General features: G+C 46.9%; 1 protein-coding gene across 4 annotated transcripts in view; it reads left to right on the forward strand.

The window, feature by feature from the left end:
- Nucleotides 1-22,490, forward strand: part of LOC138489101 (uncharacterized) — a 501,288-nt gene that overhangs the window by 385,455 nt on the left and 93,343 nt on the right. The window lies entirely within an intron of this gene.

The raw sequence follows: 22,490 nt of genomic DNA on the forward strand, positions 1-22,490 counted from the left end.
CTCCGCAAATACCTCCCCTCTCGAGCTCTTCGCTCCTCTACCTCCAACTCACTCAGGGTCAGTCGTTTTTCTAAAAAACAAGCTGGGGGTAGATCTCTGTCTTTGGCTGGGGCCTTCCTCTGGAACAGCCTCCCTGCCACTCTAAAACTTGTGGAGAACCATCTCCGGTTCCGGAAGCACCTCGAGACCTTCCTCTTTTCTTCCACCTTCACTCCCCCTCTCCCCTGCTGATCTATTCTCTCTTGGCACCGTGCACCTGGCCACCCTCTGTCTTTTGGGCCCAGGTACCTGCTCATCCTGCCACCCTCCCGCACTGCCTCCGGGCCACCCCTTGCAGTGGGGTCTGTATCTGTACCCATACAGCACCCCCTTTTTATTCCTGCACTTATCAGACCTACCCTGTCTGCTGCCTTAAACCCTATCACTTGCAAATTGCTGGCTGCATTACCACTGTTTGTTGCTTTTATTATTTATTTATTATTTATCTATTTCTTCTCTGCTTCGCACTTTCCACCTCTCCCCCTTCCATGCACTTTTCCCCTCTCCCATGCACTTGCGCGTTCTCAATGTCACTGGGCCTAGTAAGATTGCTATTTTGTTCCCCCCTGTTCCCCTCCCTTGCCTCGTCGCGCTCAAACACTTTTGTACGAGCGCGATAGAAATAAAATATCAATCAATATAGTTAGACTGCTCCTGTCAGCCACGCAGGACGCTTCTCTCAGCTGTGCCATCTCCTTGTCCGACCTGACTGGGGGTGGTTTTACTACTGGCACGCACTATACGTGAAAAGCCAAGTCTCCGGACACACGTTCTTTCTGGGCCACATCTCATGAGCCCGACAGCCTAAAGTGAAGGTACAGCAGCACAACAGTTTTGACCACCCCATTATGCAACAGCGCCTGGGTGATGTGGCGACCACTCCTCCTATCGTATATCGGTGCATGTTAAAGGCCTGTGACTGCCTCGCATCTGGCAGTGGCATAGCTCCACCAGCACCCTCTCTGTGTCCCATGCTGTATGTAGCCATAGCCTTATCGAGTGTGGCCCGCTGAAAGCTATATTTGGGTTGTGGGGGGGGGGGGAGGTGCGAGGACTTGAGCTAGCAATAAATGGGGCAAACCCTGCCATGGTGAGCCTCCAGTGGAACCACGTCTAAACTCTTCCTCCACCTGTAGCCACGATGGCCAAAACACCCAAATCGGGCAAACATGTAGCTAAACCAACAATGCTGCAGCTTGCTGACAAGACCAAATACAGTCAATTGGTGACGGCAAAAGTTCATGGGGCTGATCCACTCCCAGTAATGCTCCCGCAGATGTCCATCAAATCAGATTAGCAAGAATTACTAGCGGAAATTGCCAAGGAAATCCACAAAAACACAAATGAACTCTCCCACAAGATGTTGGCATTAGATAAGAGGGTCTCGGAAGCAGAGCATCGGGTTTCAGAAGTGGAGGACATGTTATGCGAACGGTCCTACGAGGTGGGCGAGTGCTCTAAAAGATTGGAGGCCCGCTGCGATGCCCTGGAAGATAAGCCGGAGGATGGGGAGAATCGCTCCCGCAGGAATAAGTCAGATTTGCAGCATCTCCTCAGGGGTGAGACGACAAACTCCCTGATTTCCTGACGGACCTCTTTTGATTTATCTTGGAGCTACCGGATGGCTGGGCTATCGAATTTGATAAGACCTTTAGCACCAGGACCCAGACTTCTTCAGCGCAGGGTAGACCCGCGGACGTGCTCTCGCATGTCTACTTCAAATTGAATGAACGCATAATGACTGTGGCTCGACCCTAGTCGACCATCTCCTTCTGTAACAGGTCAGTTTCATTATGCCAAGATCTGGCCTCCACGACTCTGGTGAAACGGAGGGCGCTCCGACTGCTGACTGGTTACGAAGTAGAGGTGACCTACAGGTGGGATTTTTCTACCACCCTTCATTTTGCTTACCAAGGTAAGTGGTGGAATATTCAGACGCTCAAGGAAGCAGGAGGCCTGCTGAATACTGGGGGGTGGGTGGCGGTGGCTGTGAGTCGGTGGTGGAGGGGCTGGGTTCAGTGGGTTACACATGTTTACTGTCAGACTGACATTGGATTTACATTTCGTACGAAGGCGTGTCTTGAGCTGTGATGAAGGGGTGGGGTAATAGTTGGTTATACGAGGTGTTATGAATAAGGTTGCGGTTATCTCGGGTGGGGAAGTTCTATTTGTGATATACAAGGGTTAAACTCCCGGAAGGAAAAGGAAATCTATCCTAAGCAAACTGGGTGATCTGTCTCTCTCAATAGCCTTCTTGCAAGAGACTAATTTGCTAAGCAGCTTGAAAAGCGATTACGCACTTGAGCGTTCCCGAGACTTTTTTCACCTCTGGGGGTGAGAAGAAGCAGGGGGGTAGTGCTACTAATTGGTGAGCAGATCCTGATATCCAAGGTTAAATTCCTACAAGCTTCCCATGGACTTTCTGTGTGTGAGCGGCCTGCTCTGGGAACGCTTCTTCAGTTCAGTTTATTTGCATTCCCCGAACGATGGGCAAGATGGGTTCCTAGAAAAGGTTTTCCTTCATCTATTTCCATTTGCAGAGGGGCAGATTTTTATAGCGGGTGATTTCCACCTGGTGCCCAATCCTCTGGTGGACAGAGCCCTGCCCACTACCAAATTAGATTTCAAGCATGCATTGTCCTTTGGGTCTCTTCTCCGGGAATTGGGGGTGGCAGATGACTGGAGACAATTTCATAGTGAGGAGAAAGATTACTCTTTTCATTCACACGTGCATGGGGGTTTCTCCAGACTCCATCTCTTCCTGATTCATAGCGCATGTATCCATGTGTCTGTGGGGTGGAAATTAGCACCCGGACGCTGTCGGATCATGCCCCGGTGTCGATTACTCTGTTCAGTGGAGTAACTTTGCTGAAAATGTTGGGGGGGGACATGACATCTGAAGAAAAGTTGGCTCACCCAAATGAATAGGGATAAAATGGTGTGCCATGAAAGTTGGGGACACGCACACACCCCAGTTCCCTCTAAAATTACGCCCTTGACTCTGTTCATTATGGGTAGGCCTGACAGACTCCGGCGACCATGAAAACTGTACAACCCAGTACTGAAAGACCCAGTAGTCTGCCGTGCGATGGGTGGGGTAATAGCCAATTATTTTTAGGAAAACAGTAACTCGGGTCCTTGCCCGGGGATTGTCTGGAACACCATGAAGGCAGTGGTTCGGGGTGAACTAATAAGTAAATCTGCAGCGTATACTAGAGAGCAGCAACTTAAGTGGCTGGCCCTTGAGAGAGGAGGTTAAACAGGCCAAGCATGAGCATAAAAGTACGGGATCGTGGATTGCTCTACGTGCGCTGAGGGTAGTGCGTAAGAAGCTTGAGGAGCAACTTGCTGACAGGATGGGCCAGGCAGTGTTAAAGACTAGGCAATTTTATTACGCAAATGGAAATCGGACCAATCGTCTGCTGGTAGCTAAATTAAAGAAATGTCAGAATCGAAACACATTGTTAGCACTGCATGATGATCAGGGTGTGTTGCAGTGTGGCAACGCTGATAAACTGAAGATATTTGAGGCTCGTTTTGGGGGTGGGGGGTGTTTTGAGGTGAGGCTGGGCGGGCTGAAGTTCAGGCCCAATATTTGAGAGATGCAGACCTGCCGAGGTTAACGGCTGAGGAGCGCAAGGCTTTGGAAGCCCCGAATGCAGGTGGGGAAGTGGAATGGGCTATTAAAATGCTGAAAAACAAAGCCCCCGGTCCTGATGTATTTATGGCCTCCTACAAAAGTTTTCGCTCTCTTTTGGTCCCCCCCCCTTGGTGGATCTCTTCAACACATTTTTAGTGTCTGGGAGGGTGACCCCTTCTATGGGTACATCCACGGCTGTACTGATCCCCAAGCTGGGGATGGATCCAACTCTGTGCAATTCCCATCACCCATACCAATATAGACTCGAAGCTCTTCTCCAAGATTCTGGCATGCCGCATGATGGATGTCCTCCTGAGGATTGTAGATGGCGACCAGACAGGGTCCATTTTGGGTTGCAGCATCCATGAAAATGTAGGCAGGTTCTTGATCTACTGGTGGTGGGGCAACTCTTGCGGGCGGACATGTGAATCATTGCGCTAGACGCCCACAAAGCCTTTGACTGGGTGGCTTTGTGTTACCTATGGTGGGGTTCTTGAACATTATGGGTTTGGTCCGGGGTTTATCACATGGGTTATAGCCATCTATCAGAACCAATCACCCTCTCTCTGTGTTAATGGGTGGCTGTTGTCCAGCTTGCCAATAACTAGGGACACAAGGCAGGGCTGCCCGCTATCCCCACTGATGTTTGCGCTGAGCTGCTTGCCTGCCATATAGTAGCCAATGCGGGTGTAGAGGGGATTGGTCTTGGGGGGGAGTAAGCTATAAGGTCTCACTCTACGCAGATGACATCCTGCTCACTCTGCAAAACCCCCATGCCTCATTGACTGAGTTACTATGGGAACTCGCAGATTTTGGTCGGGTCTATGGCTTCAAAATTAACTTTGACAATTCGCATGGGTTGGTTGTTTCCTTGAGACCCCAAGACTGGTCTCTGATTGGCACTCTGGCTCTGATACAATGGTCCCGGGATTCCATCCCCTACTTAGGTTTACTTCTTCCCAGTAGGATTTCAGAGATTTTTCGGTGTAATTTCCTGCTTTGGTTCCAGGAGTTGTCTGATTTAAGTGGATGTGGTCGGCAGGAAATGCCCTGGTTTGGCAGGATGACTGCTGTTTAAATTAATCTTATCCTTTGGTTACTTTATCTCTGTTTAGTGCTGCCTGTTCGTATCCCTGATTCGGAGCTTTGCACACTGCAGGGGAGGATTCTCAAATTCATATGGGGGAATAAGCGGGCAAGAATTTCCAGGAAGGTGTTGATGAAACCCACAGGCATGGGTGGCCTAGGAGAACCCGACTTATTCCGCTATAAGTTGGCGGTGCAGGTCTCGCGCATGTGGTCACCTTGGGTGATGCCGGTCTGCAGCCAAAATGGAAAAGAATCGAGCAAGCTCATTCGGCAGTGGAGTTGATTCATCTCCTGTACGTAGAGAAAAGATGCCTGACATTGGACTGCAGATTTTCACTCCTAACCACATCTAGGAACACACTTTCCTCTGAGGAGGGCACTCCATAGACGAGGAGTGGCTCTGAGGATGGGCCTGCTGGCACCTGTTGGGAACAACATTGGCTTTCAACCAGGGTGTGACAGTAGGAGATTTGAGGCATGGGTACCTGGTTGGTTGATGACCCTTCAGCAATTATACAGGGATGGGCGCCCACTAACCTTTCAAGAGTGTAAGGAAGCCTTTGCCCTGCCCGAAACGGAGAGATTTCGATATGCGTAGTTGAGACACTGGCCTCTCGCTCACCTACTAAACGTGGGAGCCACTAGGCCGCTGTATACTCTTAAGTTAGTTGTTCAGGGGGGGGGGTTCTCTTGGGCCGGGTCTCACAACTATATAAACTGTTGGACACAGGTGATCCGGTGGTGGGCATGCCATCTATGACTAAGTGGGAGGATGATCTTGGAGGGCTAATAGAAGATGAAGCGTGGTTACGGCTCTGGGCGAGAATGCATAAATCCTCCAGATGTGTCACAGATAGGGAATGTTCCTACAAATTCTGTAACAGATGGTACCTCACACCGTAGAGACTTCACCGCATGTCAGCTGATTACTCAGAGAATTGCTGGCGTGACTGTGCAGCATTTTGTTCTCTTTCACATGATATGGACTTGTGGGAAGGTGAGTCTCTTCTGGAAGGAGGTGCTGTCCAAAATCAAGGAGGTCACATGGGTTGCCTTTTCCCATGGAACCCCGGGTGGCTCTACCAAGCAGCGAGTTGGTGGTAGATCTTTCTTCGGCTGGGGCTTTCTCTCTGGAACAGCCTCCTTGCCTCCCTGAAATGTGAGGAGAATCATCTCCGGTTCCGGAGGCACCTCAAAACCTTTCTCTTTGCTTCTGCTTTTTCTCCTCCTCTCCCCTGCCGACTTCCTGGCGGAAACTGATACTGCACTGGTTACATGGCCACCTACTGATCTCGGGTCCAGGTCCCCTCTCCCTGCCAGTTGTACACCTGCACTGCCTTCCTGGCAACTCCCACACTTGGGGACTGTTTCTGTATTCCTACAGTCCCACTACCAGCACATGACACCTGGTGCCTGCACTTACCCTTGCACTTGACACCTGCAGGCTGTACTTTTACTTATTGTTTATTATTCTATTATCCCATGTACCGCACTGTCCACTAGACCCACCCCCCCACCCCAGTACTTTCCCACTTCTCCATTCCCATGCACTTGCGCGATCTGAATGACACCTGGCCATATCATATACGGGCGATGGGATATTCCCCCTGACGGAACCGATGGCCACCCTGATCGAACACTTCCTATTGGCAGCTAAACTATCGCCCCGGACTGGATATCTGTTGAAGGCCTGGTGGTCCAGATGTGCTGGGTAAAAATCTGGGACATCCTGGTGGCGGACAAAATTACTACATTGTGTGAGGGGATGTACAGCAAGTGTGTGTCCATCTGGAAGCTCTTCATTGATTTCGCAGAACATTGCCCAGCAATTGTTGCCAAACCACCACTTATGCAACACTTTTTATTGTTGTAATGAGCCTGGTATGCAAGACCGTGCTAGGATCGAAGGACTATATGGTTTTATGGTGCTGTGGTGCTCCGGGTTGTGGGTTTTATCCTGATGCACAGAAAGTATGGCATTTTGTACCCTCTGTCATTGTGTCTTTTTCAAATGTGATTTTTGTGTTCCCGCATATGTCATTTCCCACAGTATTTTAAATGTTTTTAGAAGTATTGACGGTAGAGTTGAAGGCAAGATGAACCCTAAAGATCAGTACTTTGATCATTGAATTGAGCAAATGTTCAGGATATCCAGTAGCCATCTGTGCTCCCTCCATCTTCAAAGAATTGGCAACTCTCCATCCATTTTACAGTTTCACATCAAACTCCGATATGAAGTGTGTTTCCTATAGATCTATGTTCTCACGTTTTAGAATCTAAAATTCTATTGGAGCAAGCGGCCATACACCTCTCATGCATAAGTAAACCATTAAAACACTTTTTGATTGATGTCCGCTTGAATGCGGTGAGGCGTTAAACTGACCCCCAATTTGTGTTTACTTGTTTGAATCTGCTGCCTTAATTTGATTAGTGTTTTTCTCGAATTCACTATTGCCAAGCAGTAAGGGCTGCTCTATACCTGACAAGATACTTAATTTAACATTGTGACATCTCACGGTAAGGACATTCCTGTTACTATTGTGACCTTGCGCGTTCTTCTGTGCTAGATTTTGATTACTTCTGCAGCTTACCGCTTCTCTGCGCATACAGTAGTTCTATTGAACTACAGATCCCAGCATAACCTGGTCTTCAAAAGCATGTCGGCGGCACGTCGGTGAGGCCGGTTATTGCTGGGCTTCAAAAGGAACTGCATTGTGCCTCGCGTCCATGTATGCTTCCCAGCATAACCTGGTCCTCAAACAAGTGTGCCCACTGTCTCCCATGTTACCCATCTTAGCCTTGGAGCCCCTTACGGTTTTCCTGAGGAGGGAATTTGAAGACACAGGGATTAAAGTAAACTGGGTGCACCATGTTTTATTGTTATATGCAGACGACCTACTATTGGATATGCAAAACCCAGAGGACACGTTGCAGTCATACCTGGAGGTGTTAACAAACTTTGCCAACTCAACCGGTATATCAGTTAGTAGGGAGAAGTATATTTCCCTTGAGAGGTTGGGTTGGAGTGGATGAGTCGCGACTTCTGTGTCTGGGCCTGCAGTGGAAAAACAAAGAATTCAGGTACCTGGGTATAGATATCCACCACGGCGTAGCAGAGACCCACAAGCGGAACACACTACAAGCGCGAGCTGGACTTGAAGCTTCGATTAGATTCTGGGAAAAGCTGCCTCTCTGTGACAGGCAGGGTTGCAGTTCTAAAAAATGGTGGCCCTCCCTTTTTTGCTATACTACTTTGTGAATGTCCCTTAACTCATACCACGGTCCTTCTTTAGGGATTAAACTCTTTGATAGGAGGGTTAATCAGGGAAGGGGGTTGATGGAAAATTGCCCTAGACACTGTACAAAGAGAATATGTGGATGGAGGAATGAGACAGCTAAATTTACTATACAGCGGGACAACTACAACATGTGGTGGGATGGTTGGCAGACCACGAAAATATAGCACACCCTATCCGCAGCAGCCCTGTATCTATTGAAGGTACTATGGCTGTGAAAAAGTAGGATCCATGACCCTCCCATTATTTTGCGACTAGGCAGGAAAATCTGGGCCAAAACCGGGGCAGTACTCAAACTGGGAGAACCCTTTTACATCAGATACAGCTGACAGCCATCTGCGGGAATAACACTGAAGACCTAGTGCAGATTAGGACGTATTGGCAAAGGAAGGGGATAGCAATAGTGGGAGAACTACTGTCCCAGGGCAGGCTGTTGGGACTCCCGGAGATAGTGGATGAATTTGGGGTGCAGTAACGGGCAGTTCCTGACATATTCCAGGATGACGCACACAATACATAGGAGATGGCCAAGCCCCCCAGACGCGGACAGAGCATTGGGGCTCCTATATGGTGTGTCAGAAGGGGGACATGGGGTGTCAAGGTTGTATCCGGGTTTACTGGAGGCCATGCCGACAGAAGTGATCAAGAGAAAGAGTGCATGGGAATCGGATACGGGTAAAATGATAACAGACAGCGAGTGGTCCAGAGCCCTACCATACCAGAAAATAATTTCAAGAAATGCTAGATTGAAGCTTACCCAATTCTACTTCTTAAACAGGGCATACATGACGCTGCAGCTACTGTCACACTTTCTGGCCTCTGAGGTGAGGAGATGTCGGAGATGTGGAACAAGAAGTGGGAATGGGACACATGTTTTGGGGCTGTCCAGTGGTGCAGGTGTTTTGGCAAGAAATTGAACTACAAATAGGAAGGGGGACATAACTAGATCAACATAGTCTGGAAGCTTGGCTATTGGGCATATTCACATGTCCGAAAGCATGCAAGTTATAGAACAGGCTGATAGACCTAGCCTTTGTGCTGGCGAAGAGAAGGATCGCCACGAAATGGAAGTCAAAAGAGGGCCCATTTATAATTGGGTGGTGGGAGGATCTGAAAATGTGTGTGACAGGGGCGGCAGTGTGGTAAAAAGCCATCCAACTAGGGAGGGTAGAATCTTCAGAGAATATAACGACCTGGAATACTTTGCTGCAAAAACTGTTTGGCTCACCAGATGATAGAAGCCCCTGAACCCCCACAGACACCAGCAGTTGGAAATTGACAAATATGGACAATAAGGAAATGCAACCATTGGTAGCTACTAATAACACCCTCTGCAGATCTGAGAAAGTCACAAGCTGTGTTTTATGTTGTTCAGTTGGGGTTAGGGTTGGTAGTAGAGGAAGGAGAGGGTTGGGGCGGGTGAGATTTGGGTTATTAGATGAGTCGAGTGAATAACGAAGGTGTCTAATGACATAATTGTAATGTTAAAGGACATTTGTACCGCGCAATATCACCACCGGAGTGGTCCCCTGGCGCTCTGGCGGCTCTGAAAGAGGGTGGTGGGTGGAGGCTGGAAAAGTGCAAGATTGCAGTGATGTGCTGTTGGCAGCCTCAGCCCGGTGGTTCCGTCGGCTGGGCCTGGGTTGTATGCGGCCGGTAGTCGTCGTGTGCTGATGTGCGAGTCTGTGTTTTTGTTTTGTTGTTGCAGTGTAGTTTGTTGTGCTGGAGGTTTGTGGTTGTTTGGTTTGGAGTTTGAGAGGTATATGCAGAGAAGGAAATTGTTAGTGGTATTGGCTAGTTGGTATCTCTACCCTGGATTGACCAGTTGGATTCGTGTAATCATACACGACTGGGTGCTTGCGCACCTTGTGCCTCAGAAGGTACGTGGCCGTTTGCATTCGAGGCCCCTTGAGCATTTAGCTGTCCTCTCCGTCAGCTCCCTCAGTAACTTTGCATGCTCCTCACCCCCACCCACATGACCAGCGCACCTGCTAGTGTTCATACTTCAGATTGTGTGGTGATTGGGGGTATCTCGTCCGTTCCACAGCCCCGTGGTACCTAGTTGTAGCTGTACGGGCGGTGGGGGATGGTAGGGATTGCCTGGGGTTGTTGCCTCCGTCTCCCTGGGTCTCGCAGGTGGACCCCTGTGTTCAGCGTCAGCCCTACTAGTGCTCAGAGTACTTCAGTCGGTTCTAGGGGCTTGTAAATGTCCTTTCCAGTTGAGTCATTTGTCTTACTGTTTCGGTTTTTAGTCTCTGGTGTTGAAGAGCCAGGTTTTTAGTAATTTTCTGAATTTAAGGTGATCTTTGGTGTTCCTTATTACTTTTGGGATGTTGTTCCAGGTTTTCGCGGCTAAGTGGTAGAAGGCGGTGCCTCCGAGTTTTTTCTTGATGTAAGGTTTTAGTTCCAGTCTGGTTTCGTTGTTTGACCTGAGCGGTCTCGTTGGCTCGTAGATTATTTTCTTTTGTAGGAATTCTGCTCCTTGTCCGCAGATTGCCCTGTGCGTTATGCACATTGTTTTGAAGGTGATAGTGTTTTACTGGGAGCCAGTGTAGTGTTTTTAGGGCCGGGGTGATGTGGTCTCTTCTGGATAGTTTGAGGAGTAGTCTGGCTGCTGGGTTTTGGATCCGTTGGAATAAAACTAATAAAAAATAAAAAACCTGTTCATCAAAAGCATGTCGGCGGCGCTTCAGTGAGGCCGGTTATTGCTGGCTTTAAAAGGAACTCCATTGTGCCTCGCATCTATGTATGCTTGAATGTGGTGAGGTGTTAAACTGACCCCAATTTGGGTTTGCTTGTTTGAATCTGCTACCTTAATTTGATTTGTGTTCGCTCGACTTCACTATTGCCAAGCAGTAAGTTAATATTGTGACCTCACGCATTCTTCTGTGCTAGATATTGATTGATTCTGCAGCTTCCTGCTGCTCTGCGCATTCAGTAGTTATATTGAACTACAGATCCCAGCATAACCTGGTCTTCAAAAGCACGTTGGTGGTGCGTTGGCGAGGCCGTTCATTGCCGGTTTGCGTCCAGGCTTCGAGGACTAAAGCTCTGAAGGTAAGCTTTGTGGATTATGACATCCGCATTGACACCATTGTCCACAGTAACCACAACCATCCCGAGAAGAAATCAAACAATGAATAAATGTATTCAACACGGCCTGATGCCGAGTGTGAATACAACAAAACCAGAACCACCAAGGGACGGTCCCCTCATACAGATTAGTGATTTGTCTGATATGCCTGACTACTTATCGGCCGGTCCGGCTCCCGCTCCCTCATATTCTACATCCCCTAGGTTCATACCGATAATGCCACCTTATGGGTCTTATGAGACACTTAATTCCAACACGTGCCTATTCAATGTTACTGAAGAATCATATCCTAATACTAAGGAAAATGTAGTGATCACAACACATACAGACCCACATATTGTAACCGTCTCTCAGAGGGCCTCTACTTTAATGAAATCTCCTGAAGTATTTGGCCATGGCGGTTCTATGGTCCCTTCTGGAAATTCAATCAGGCCTGACGAGGTTGTACATGACCCCCCCCCTCCCCCCCCCCCCACCCCCAATCTCTTCTCTAGAGATCCATACACAGGAAAGGTTTCTATGCTTGCCCTCTGAGGCAGCCTCAGACCAGCTCACTGCTAGTAGTGTCAACAGTGATAGCTGTCAACTCAGTACTGTGGAAAACACTGGAATCTCATCAGTCATTTCACCTGGGCTGGGTCAGTTGGACTCCCCCCACATTTAATCATATAGGGTATCAGGAATAAGATACACAGGTACAAGTGCTAAAATATGTACTACTTCACACCAGATCTCTGCTGAAACACTGAACTGAAGTTGCTGTTTTCCTGATTGAGCATAGAATTGATATCTGTGCAATAACGGAATCATGGCTTCACGATGCAGCAGGATCTGCTTCAACACTAGCCATTCTTCAGAACTATACGATCCTGAGAGCAGACAGGCCCTCGGGAAAGGGAGGAGGGTTGGCGCTTGTTCGCAAGTCCCTGAACATTCACCCTGCGAGCACCATGGGCATTGATGATTGTGTGACCTTGCATGCCAAGTTGTTGCTTTACCCTAATACCACAGTGAATATCAATCCAAGGTGCTTGTACTAGGAAACCTGAATATAGAGTTCAATGACCTTGAGGATTCTTTAGCAAGATCCACGCAAGCAATATTGGAGGGACTGGATTTTCAGCAACATATTCAGAAGCCAACTCACAATGGTGGCAGAATTCTTGATTGGGTGGCTTCCCATGGTCTATTGATATTTTATTCTATCGTGCCCGTACACAAGTGTTTCCGAGCGCGACAAGGCAAGGGAGGGGAACAGGGAAGAACAAAACAACGATCTTACTAGGCCCAGTAACATTGAGACCGCGCAAGTGCATGGGAGAGGGGGAGGGGAAAAGTGCATGGAAGGGGGGAGAAGTGGAAAGTGTGGAGCAAAGGAGAAACGGATAAATAATAATAAATTTAAAAAATAATCGAGGCAACAAACAGTGGTAGTGCAGCCAGCAAGTGGCAAGTGCTGGGTTTAAGGCAGCAGACAGGGTAGGTCTGATAAGTACAGGAAGAAAAACGGGGGTCTGTATGGGTACAGATATAGATCCCAGTGCAAGGGGTGGCCCGAAGGCAATGTGGCAGGGTGAACAGGTACCTGAGAACAGAGGCTGGCCAGGTGCACGGTGCCAAGAGAGAACAGATCAGCAGGGGAGAGGCGGAGCGAAAGAAGAAGCAAAGTGGAAGGTCTTGAGGTGCTTCCGGAACCAGAGATGGTTCTCCTCAAGATTTAGAGTGGCAGGAAGGCTGTTCCAGATGGAGGCCCCAGACGAAGACAGAGATGTACCCCAGCTTATTTCTTTGAAAATGACTGACCCTGAGGGAGTTAGAGGTAGAGGAGCAAAGAGCTCGAAAGGGGAGGTATTTGCGCAGTGATAGCTGAAAGTATTTTGGACCCAAGCCCCAGAAAGCCTTGTGGACAATGCAGAGGGTTTTGAATGTAATCCTTGCATCCAGTGGGAGCCCATGGAAAGATTTCAGAGCTGGAGAGATACGATCCCAGGGCTTGAGGCCGAGGACAAATCTCGCAGTCCTGTTTTGGATTAGTTGCAGAGGGCGGAGAGTAGAGGCAGATTTAGAAAGAGGCTGTTAGAATAGTCCAACCTAGAGAGAACCAGAACTTGGGAGACCATGAGCTTCTGGGGGAAGGAGAGGAAAGGCAGAATACCTCTGAGGAGGTGCAGTGGAAGTTTACAATGAACAATTCCACTGTAACCCCTTGTCCCTGGTCGGACCATTGTTTCATCCTTTTTCACATTGCCCAAGACACTGCCTCCTTTAAAGAAAAGTACACAAGTAAAGACTCTGTGCCATAAGTTGCGCAAACTGACACCAGCCTCACTGTGTCCATTCTTCTCAACTGTTGACAACCTTTCCTGTCTAGACTAACCAAACTAGCAGTTGCTTATGAAAATAATGACACTGACAGTGAACGACCTGCCACCATTAAAAGAAAGGCTGGTAAAGACTCAGCCTTCCAAACCGTGGTACCCGGGGGACATCCACAAATTAAAATCTGTGAAAGATGAAGAATTTAAAAGCTGGCAAAAGTCTCTCTCTATAGGATAAGGTTAGATACTCAGCAGCTGCCAAAATGTATAAACTGGCCATCTGTGAAGCAAAAACGTTTTACGAGAAACGGATTAAAGGTGCATCTTCAAACTCTAGGGAGCGGTTTAAGATCCTGAATAAACTAAAGGGTCCTTGCCCTCTTTCCGCCGACGCAATCAAGAAAGCCGCTCAATGGTGTCGGAGTATACAAAACTCTATGCGTCTTAAAGTTGAAAACATTAAACTGCCCTTGCCACTAATTTGACCTCCCTATTGAGTAGCATTCTGGTAAGCAGTACAGAGAAATCCACCACATACACACCTAGTTTTGTCTTTTCTGAAGTAACCTAGGCTGTAGTCATAGATGCACTGGAAAAATGGAAACCAACCAACTGCAAGGGTGACATCTGTCCAGCAACAATTGTCAAATCATGTGCCAGTCTTCTTGCTCCCATGATTGCCAAATTTTTCAACCTATAACTTAGAGAATGAAATCTATTAAACAGGCCTGGATTGCCCCTCTGTTAAAGAAAACCCTTGCAGGACTTCAGCAGTGGCAGGCAACTACCTCCCGATAACTAACACACCCTTCCTGCTAAAGATCCTGGATGAAATTGCCCATCAACAAATCCAGGACTCTTTGAATAGTAGGAACATCTAAGCCCAAAACAGTCTGGGTTCAGAAGTCATCACAGTACGGGATCAACCTTGCTGGACCTGAAAACAAACATCCTTAAACATCTTGATAAGGGACAGACTTCTCGTCTGATGCTCTGGACCTGATTGCGAACTTTGATCTGGTTGATCACGCCACAATAGTAACCAGGCTTCAAGATTCTGCTGCCTTTTCCATGGAAGCTGAAAAATGGGTCATGTCCTTCCTGTCGAAATGTACAGCCAAAGTGTACAGTTATGAGGGCGTGGCAGAAGGCTTTGTATTGCCCTGTGGTGTTCCACAGGGATCATGTATATCACCTACGCTCTTCAACATCTTCGCCCTGTCTCTATTCGAAATGCTAGACTTAAAAGGCGTAATATACGCAAATTACGCTGATGACACCCAGTGTCTTATTCCCCTTACAGGCGACTATGCTAAAGACACCGAGACAATCAATACGATCTACAATTATACATATATTTGGTTGTTGTCGAACGGACTTGCACTGAACAACGCAAAAACTGAAATGATGATCATGGGCACATCACAACGGCTTCACAAACTTGGCCCTCTATACCAATTCTTCAAAGTGGCAGATTGTTCATTTAAAACCCTACTTAAGTTAAAACCTTGGGTGTCATACTTGATCAAGAGCCAAGTATGAAAGCTCTTGAGAACCATCTAGTCTCAAGCTCGTCTTACCAACTGAAGCTCCTAGCTCTTATTCGCCCTTTTCTCAACCAAAATAGCTGTGCTACTGTAGCTCGGGCTATTATTGGGTCACATCTGGACTACTGTTCGGACAAAGATAACTTAATCGCCTTCAGGTGGTCCAGGACAACGCAGTCCGTGATGTCTGTGGATTACAGAAACACGATCCTGTATCATCAGCCAGGCAATCTTTACATTGGCTCCCGATTGGGAAACCTATTGTGTTCCATACCCTTTGTATTGCGCACAAAGTTCTCTTTTGGGGAAGAGTCTGGCCTATCTTTCATCACTGCTTGGATGGCTTCCAGCCAGACGTAGACTGAGATCCAACAATACTGGCTTGCTGGCCACCCCCAAGGCCAAACTTTCACTTGTCCTAGAAGGCTGATTTCCTATGACAGCTTCTCGCCTCTGGAATCCTTCACCTCCTAATGTAAGGTCCTGCCCTTCACTAGTGTCCTAAGTGCCAGGCTATTATGCAAGTCTGTGTAAAAAGGATGAGCATACTCGTCCTTGGCACTTAAGGGGTTAAACACTGCTGTAAGACATTATTCGAATAATCTGCTATTCTCTCTTCCTTCTCTAAAATCTGACCCAATTATATTTTCTATATTGTTCGTTGTATGTCCTGTTTGCTCTGTCATGCCCAAGGGCTCTGTTTCACCGCATTTACAAACTAAATAAATAAAATCTGTTATTTCAATAATGAAAGTCCAAAATGCTGCACATATGGCTCATTTTTTTAAATGCGCTTTTTTTTAGGTGATGACTAAAAGGATTTTGAAAGTGCTTCAGCTGTAGGGATCTTCCTGTATGCAATGGGGACAATTATCACTGTGGTAGTATGGGCAAGAACATTCTAGGAAGTCATATAGCCTAGGATGAAAGCACTTTCTATATGTTTTTTTTAAAATCCAGATTGAATTTAAAGAAAAACGTGCCATTGATACTTTGCAAGTATATTTGAATAAGGAAATTGCTAAATTAAGAGGTGATTTAAAAAAAAAAGACATGAAGCCATCATTCCTTACATGTTGGATCATTTTTATTAAGTGTTGGTGTATTCCTTGCTGTTGGAAAGCTGGATTACTACACTGGTTTTTCAGCCTGCTTGCTTGCTTGCTTGCTTGCTTGCTTGCTTTGCTTGCTTGTCTTTCTTCAGAGGTTGTACAGAAGGTAGGGCACTTTGAAAACACATTCTCTAACCTACTGCATTCGCAAAGCCTACCTCAGAGTGTTAGGATAGATTTGCACCTTTTCATAAAATGTGGCATTGGTAGCATCCCTGAAGACCATCGATTGTGTAATAACTTTCCAGACACATCCTACAAGGATTCATTGAAGTGAGCCTAACGCTAGTAAATCTAGTTATGCCATAGATATTCGTGCACAGTACATGTATCCGTTTTGCTTTGAGCGGCTGCTGCCCCCAATGCAGTTTTGCCATCGCCCTTCATCCTTTTAGTAAGCCACTTTCTGCACTCGATGCTCTGATCATTTTTGCTTTTGAGGGGCCGCTATCTAGGATATACTTTGTCTGTTATAGCTTTAATGTAGGATTTTAAGTCGCACCAATTCTTCGCTCCCTCCTGGCTCACGAGGTCTCGACTGTCTTGCTCAGAGATCCTTTCATCAAACTGGCCCAACCTTCCTGATATCCTTTTTAAACAAAAATACCCCTAACCCAGTCTGTCCGCTCCCCACAACTTCAGATTTTTCCAATGCATGGCTTCGAATGGATTGTGTCCTCCCACGTATTCCTCATCTTAGATATCTTGCAAAGCTGGGAGACAAGATCTCTAAGATGAGGAATACGTGGGAGGAATATCCAATCGAAAGAACACTACAGCTGCTAAGTATCTTGTCCTTCTGCAGCTTTCTAACTTTTTCTGTGCTTGCTGCCCAAGAATGGCGCAAGCTTCCATTCCACCTTCATTCTCTTTCACATCTGTCTTTCCGCTGCCATCTCAAAACCCATCTCGTCTCCTGTGCTTTCTAGTCTTTCCTCTCTCCCACACTGTAAGACCTCCTGTTAAGTGTGCGCTTTATCAGTTTATATAGCCTATTGTTAGTTTTGCAGACATTTTTCCATCCTTATCCATAGTGAGGTCTGAGGGCGGGGCCAAGGAGGAGGATCCCCATACGATACCCAGTCCTTTTACCTCAGTCACTGATTTTCTTTACCACACGTTTTAAACCTAATTTTCGCCACAGGTTTGTTTAAGTAATATGGATTGGGGAAGAGGTGGTGTATTGGAGGGTGCGAGGAGTTTCCGGCCACATTTTGCTGCAAAAATCAGTAAAATGCCTGCCGTAAAAAAAAAAGAAACTGCATAGGAACCCCCTATATATTGCAGCAGGTGTGTGTGGCCTGTACAAGGCATGTAGTTTTCTGGGTTGTATGAAATTAGTGATAGCTTGCAGTGCAGGGTCTGAACAAACCTATTGTTACTGGGAATAACGGGTCAACCGATAATGTAAAATATTGTCCAGACAATCGGTAGAGCAATGCAGTCCTCTTCTCCCAGAGCAGGTCAATAGCCAGGTGTTAGGGTTTTCTTTGTAGGTGAGGTACTCCTTGGGTTTGTGGCTAGTCTGTGGTAGAGTGAGTGAGCTTGGTAGTTTGGACTGAAATTTAAGAAACACTCTGGCAAGACCTGTTTTTATGAAAGTGCGATTTAGATTCATAGTTGAGGGTTTGGAACGGAGGACCAATCTTGGTCAGTAGCTTTCATGTTTGCCGCTGAAATCGACAGTCTCTGGATTATTTTAAACTGGGGCTCCTACAACGGTGGTTATTGGCTTATTAAAGACCATCAACAGTAATTGTCCAGGAAGGTGCCCATCGGAACCCTGAGAAGGTGAAATGTGGATGTGTCCATTGAGTTGATTTAGGGAGCCTGCGATGGAGATTATAGGAGAACACTAATATTTTTCACCATCTTGGAAGGTTTGCTTGGGGTTTCCGACCCTGTGGGATATAAAACGCAAATGCCCCCCAAACCCTCATCCCCTGTGGAGTTCCACAAGGGTCATGCATCTCCCCCACCCTCTACAACATTTTTACTAGGGCCCTTTTTGACATTCTGGACACACGTGGCATAGCCTACACTAACTATGCTGACAATACCCAAATCACAATCCCTCTCGCAGGCAATTATGCCGAAGATTCAAACACCCGCAACAATATTTACTTGCGGTTTCAGTCTTGCATGGTGGAGAACCACCTCTGTCTAAACGGTGACAAAACGGAAATCCTACAAGTCGGACCCCAGAAAGCCCTAAATCTGTCCACACTCTACTCTGCATTCCTGATTGATAACAGAGGATGAGACCAGAATGGAAATGTTAAAACCCTAGGAGTGCACCTCGATCCCTCCCTAACCATGTCCCGCCATGTGAATAATAATAATAATTTCTCATTTATATAGCACTAAGAACCCTCTGGTATCTGAGCGCTGCTTATTTCCCACGGTGTGTGGTGCTCATTTATCGACCTCGGAAGGATGAAAGGCTGAGTTTGGCCCTGTCGGGATTCGAGCCTGTATTAGCAGGCTCTGCACGGATGTTAAAGCGAGCGCTCTACTCGCTGTGCCACTTGACCGGCATAAATGCCATCGCCTCATCAGCAACCTACTCAACCAAAGTTCTAAAGGCTGCCAGACCCTTCCTATCAAGAAACAGCTTCTTGACGGGGGCCTGAGCCATCATAGGCTCAAAGCTAGACTACTGCACTGTACTCTTTGCTGGCACCTCCTCTAATAACATTACGAAACTCCAAACAACGCTCTAAGAGCAGCCCTGAACATCCTGAGAAGAGAACACATGTCCGAAACAAGAAAGGAGGCCCACTGGCTTCCCATCCAGGCCTGTATCACCTTCAAAACCCTCTCAGTCACACACAAATGCCTCTCCGCCACAGCCCCCCTGTATCTCTCCCAGAAACTAGTCAAAGCACACTCAACAAAACCTACTAGAACACCTTACACTGACCGCCTAGTCCTACCCATGGTTAAATGCACCAAAGCAGGCAGAGCTTGCTTCCCCTTTCTAACAGCCACACAATGGAAGACACTTCCCCCCTGCTCGCAGAGCAGAAAGATCTTACTTGGTATTCAGAAAAGCACTCAAAACACAGTAGTTCTTCTAATCACAAACTACCGCCACTATCCAGAAAGGCCTGTGCACCCTCATAGACTGTACGGGTAACCTAATCATTCCAATTTTCTTGTATGTATTGTAATGACTTGTACCTCCAACAGCGCCACAGCGCCTCCAAGCTGTTTTGTGCGCTATACAAATAAAATAAATAATAATGGGACAGGTTGGGTATAGGTCATAATCTCAGAGTTTGAATTGGTTGAGCGTTATCCATCGTGCAGTTTAAGTAGGCACTTTGTGAGATTGCTGATGTCTGAATATGGTAAATTGTGGATTTTGAGGATGATTTGCACGTCGCATAGTGTAGAAGATGAAGCCAATAGATCATTTTGAGTCAATGAGAGAGGGCTTAAGTAGAGGTTCAATCGAAGAGGAGAAAGGGTGCAATCCTTTGGAAACCCGGATGGAGTAGGGTGCTAGAGAGGAATAGCGATTAAGTTAACTCGATCAGAGGAAAGAGGAGGTCCTTTAAAGGACTCATTATTGAATATCCATCTGTGCTAGTTGGTTGGTCAGTGCTGCATGGTTCCCTGGGTCAAAGGTGCTGGCAACATCCCACAGTAAAATGGATGCTGCTCGTGGGTGTCTGCCTTGTTCCATCTGTCCAGCCAGGTACTGATGAAGTGTAATTCTGTTCCCCCAGACTGGCCGGAAGCATGTCTGACTTTTCCCAGGCTGTGGTTTATTTCTGAGCTGTCCAGAAGCTATCACCATAAGCTTGGTCAGAAAGTGGCTGTTGGCTATCTGTCTGTAGATGTTTGTCAGGGTCAAGACCTAGTTGCTTCAGGAAAGTTTTAATGAAGGAGATTTTAAATACAGCCGGGTGAGAATATAAATCAAAGGAGGCAATGAATACTGCAAGAGCCACTCCTGATTGCAAAGCATTAAAATGTGTTATACGGCCCTGGGAAGGCGATGCCTGTTGTGACGAATCGTGTGTTTCAGTCCCTTGGGTAGGGAGCCTTTCCTTGTGAGACTAGTGAGGTGAGCCCGCTACATGACATCCTCCCTAGGGGTAGAGGTAAACAGGACCTCGCCGGGAGAGTCTCCCTCCTTGGGGACAAGGACTCTGATTCATAGAGGAAATCCCTAAAACATTCCCTCACAATCCACCAGCTATAGTACAACAACCAAGGGACCTTAAAGACCACACCACTTTTTGGTATTGTGAAATAACACCATTAATCCAAGTAAAAGACTGGTATCACAAATACTGAGAAGAAGAGTGATCGAGCAATACTGAAAATGCAACGGAGAGTGAAGAAAGACTATACCACTACGCCCAGCTGTCTGTCATAAAAAGAGAAGGCAGTGTCAAGACAGGCAGAGAAGCGTGGGAGATTCAAAACTGGGTGGCTGCAGAAGCGAAGTAAAGCAGAGAAGTGCAGCATGCGGAGAGCGACCTGGCGTGGAAACGGGATGCGAGAACGGCTGATAACTAGGGAAACTGGGGAAAGAGAAACCCAGAGAATAAGCCCAAGAGTGTGTGGTGGCATGACCATGACGCAGTGGACTGTTCAGTCCAGCAACAGCTCTGAGACCACGGACTCTCCCTATCAGAGAGTGGATGCCGAGGGAGAGAGCAAGAGGGACAGAAGAGTGAAGCCAACCTGGCAGAGCGAGGAGAGATTCCTGTCCTGCGCACATGCCCTGTGACGCTAACCCCAAGGAAAGGAGCTAACTGCATAGCAGAGATAGAGTACATAAATCATACTTGTCCCAGTGAAAGGAAGAGTGGAATTTAAGTGTGAATCATTACTGGAACAATTGTACTCAACCCAGTAACACTGAAGAGTGGAATTCAGGTGTAAATCCAAGTGTGACTTGTTGCTGGCACAATCATACTCGTCCCAGTAACTGTGCAGAGAAGAATACATTTTAGAATAATTATTGGAACTGCCAAGCTCATTCCAGTAATAGAGAAGAGTGGGAAATAAACTGTCCAAGCCAGGAAAGAGAGTGGACATTAAGAGGAACGAGCATTACTTCTAAAGACACAAGACCGAGACAGAAGGCGCACGAAAGATAAAAGCAATGTGTCAAAGACACATCAGGAAAGCTGAAGAAACCTATTTTTGAACTACCTTAAGATTAAATATTGTAGTGACTTTGCCGAGAAGCAGAACAGAGGAGAAGGGATTCATTCTCCTGTGCCAAAGTTTGCTTTTTGAATAGTGGTGGGGGCAGAGTAGACTAGATTTGGACAGAGGACAGTTCTTCCTTTGAGGACTCACGACGACTGATAAGCAACCGAGTTAAGTTTTGGTTAGGTTGGGGAAAACCCATAGCTTAGGGACAGATATGAGTTTATTTTAAAGGATAACTAGCAAAAGTACCCATTCTCCGAACGGGTTCTGGAGACAGACATGTTAACACTCATTAATTGTTAAAAATTAATCATCCTGCAGGTCTCTGTTCTGCCTATCCCCGGCGTGGTGCAGTTTGTTGCGGTGCAAATATCTCGAAAATCGTGCATCCTAGTACCTTGAAACATGGTTGGACCTTGAGTTTTGTTCCTTGTGTCGGGACCGGTTGAGAAACATGTTTTCTTTCCCTTCCCGGTGAACATGGTTTATGCTTCGTCGGCAGGCCACAAGCCCACAGATTTTATCTTTTGCTGAAATGCAGGGAAAGGGGTTGGTGGTCCAGATGTCATGTAGACAGTAGTGTTCGCAGGGTCCTAACGGGTAACTATGCAAAATGTGGTGCAGATTGGTGAAACGGTGTGGAAATTTATAAGGAACAATGCTTCGCTAAGCCACAAATCCACAAACACATTTTGACTTTTGCTGAAATCCGTGGGAAAGGGGTGGAGTGTCCAAATATCATGTAGCCAGTAATGTCTGGAGGGTCCGAACGGGTAACTATGCAAAATGTGGTGCAGATTGGTGAAACCGTATGGAATTGTATAAGGAACAACGCTTTGCGCTACAAACCCACACACACCTTTTGTCTTTTATATTGCACTGCCTGCGGTAGCGGCCGTGTAGTTATGGTTAAGTTGCTCAACCCATAGGAAGAACACTTTTGGGGCAGTTTGTAACTTTAATGAATATATAGATAAAAACATTTTGAAATGGAAGATACTTGTCTCTGTCCTTCTTCTGAACCGCCACACTGTACACAAAGTGGAATTGCAGGTTGCATCTCGTTTACCTCCAGGGGCTGAGGCTTTGATCCCCGGCATGCCACTTCATGCATCTCTGCTCTTCACTTCATACTGCAGTATGGTTTTGTATTGCAATCGATGTCCCTCTGACACCT

The sequence above is a fragment of the Ambystoma mexicanum genome, chromosome 9 (genome assembly GCF_040938575.1).
Source record: "Ambystoma mexicanum isolate Mex_15411 chromosome 9, UKY_AmexF1_1, whole genome shotgun sequence".
Taxonomy (NCBI): Eukaryota; Metazoa; Chordata; class Amphibia; order Caudata; family Ambystomatidae; genus Ambystoma; species Ambystoma mexicanum.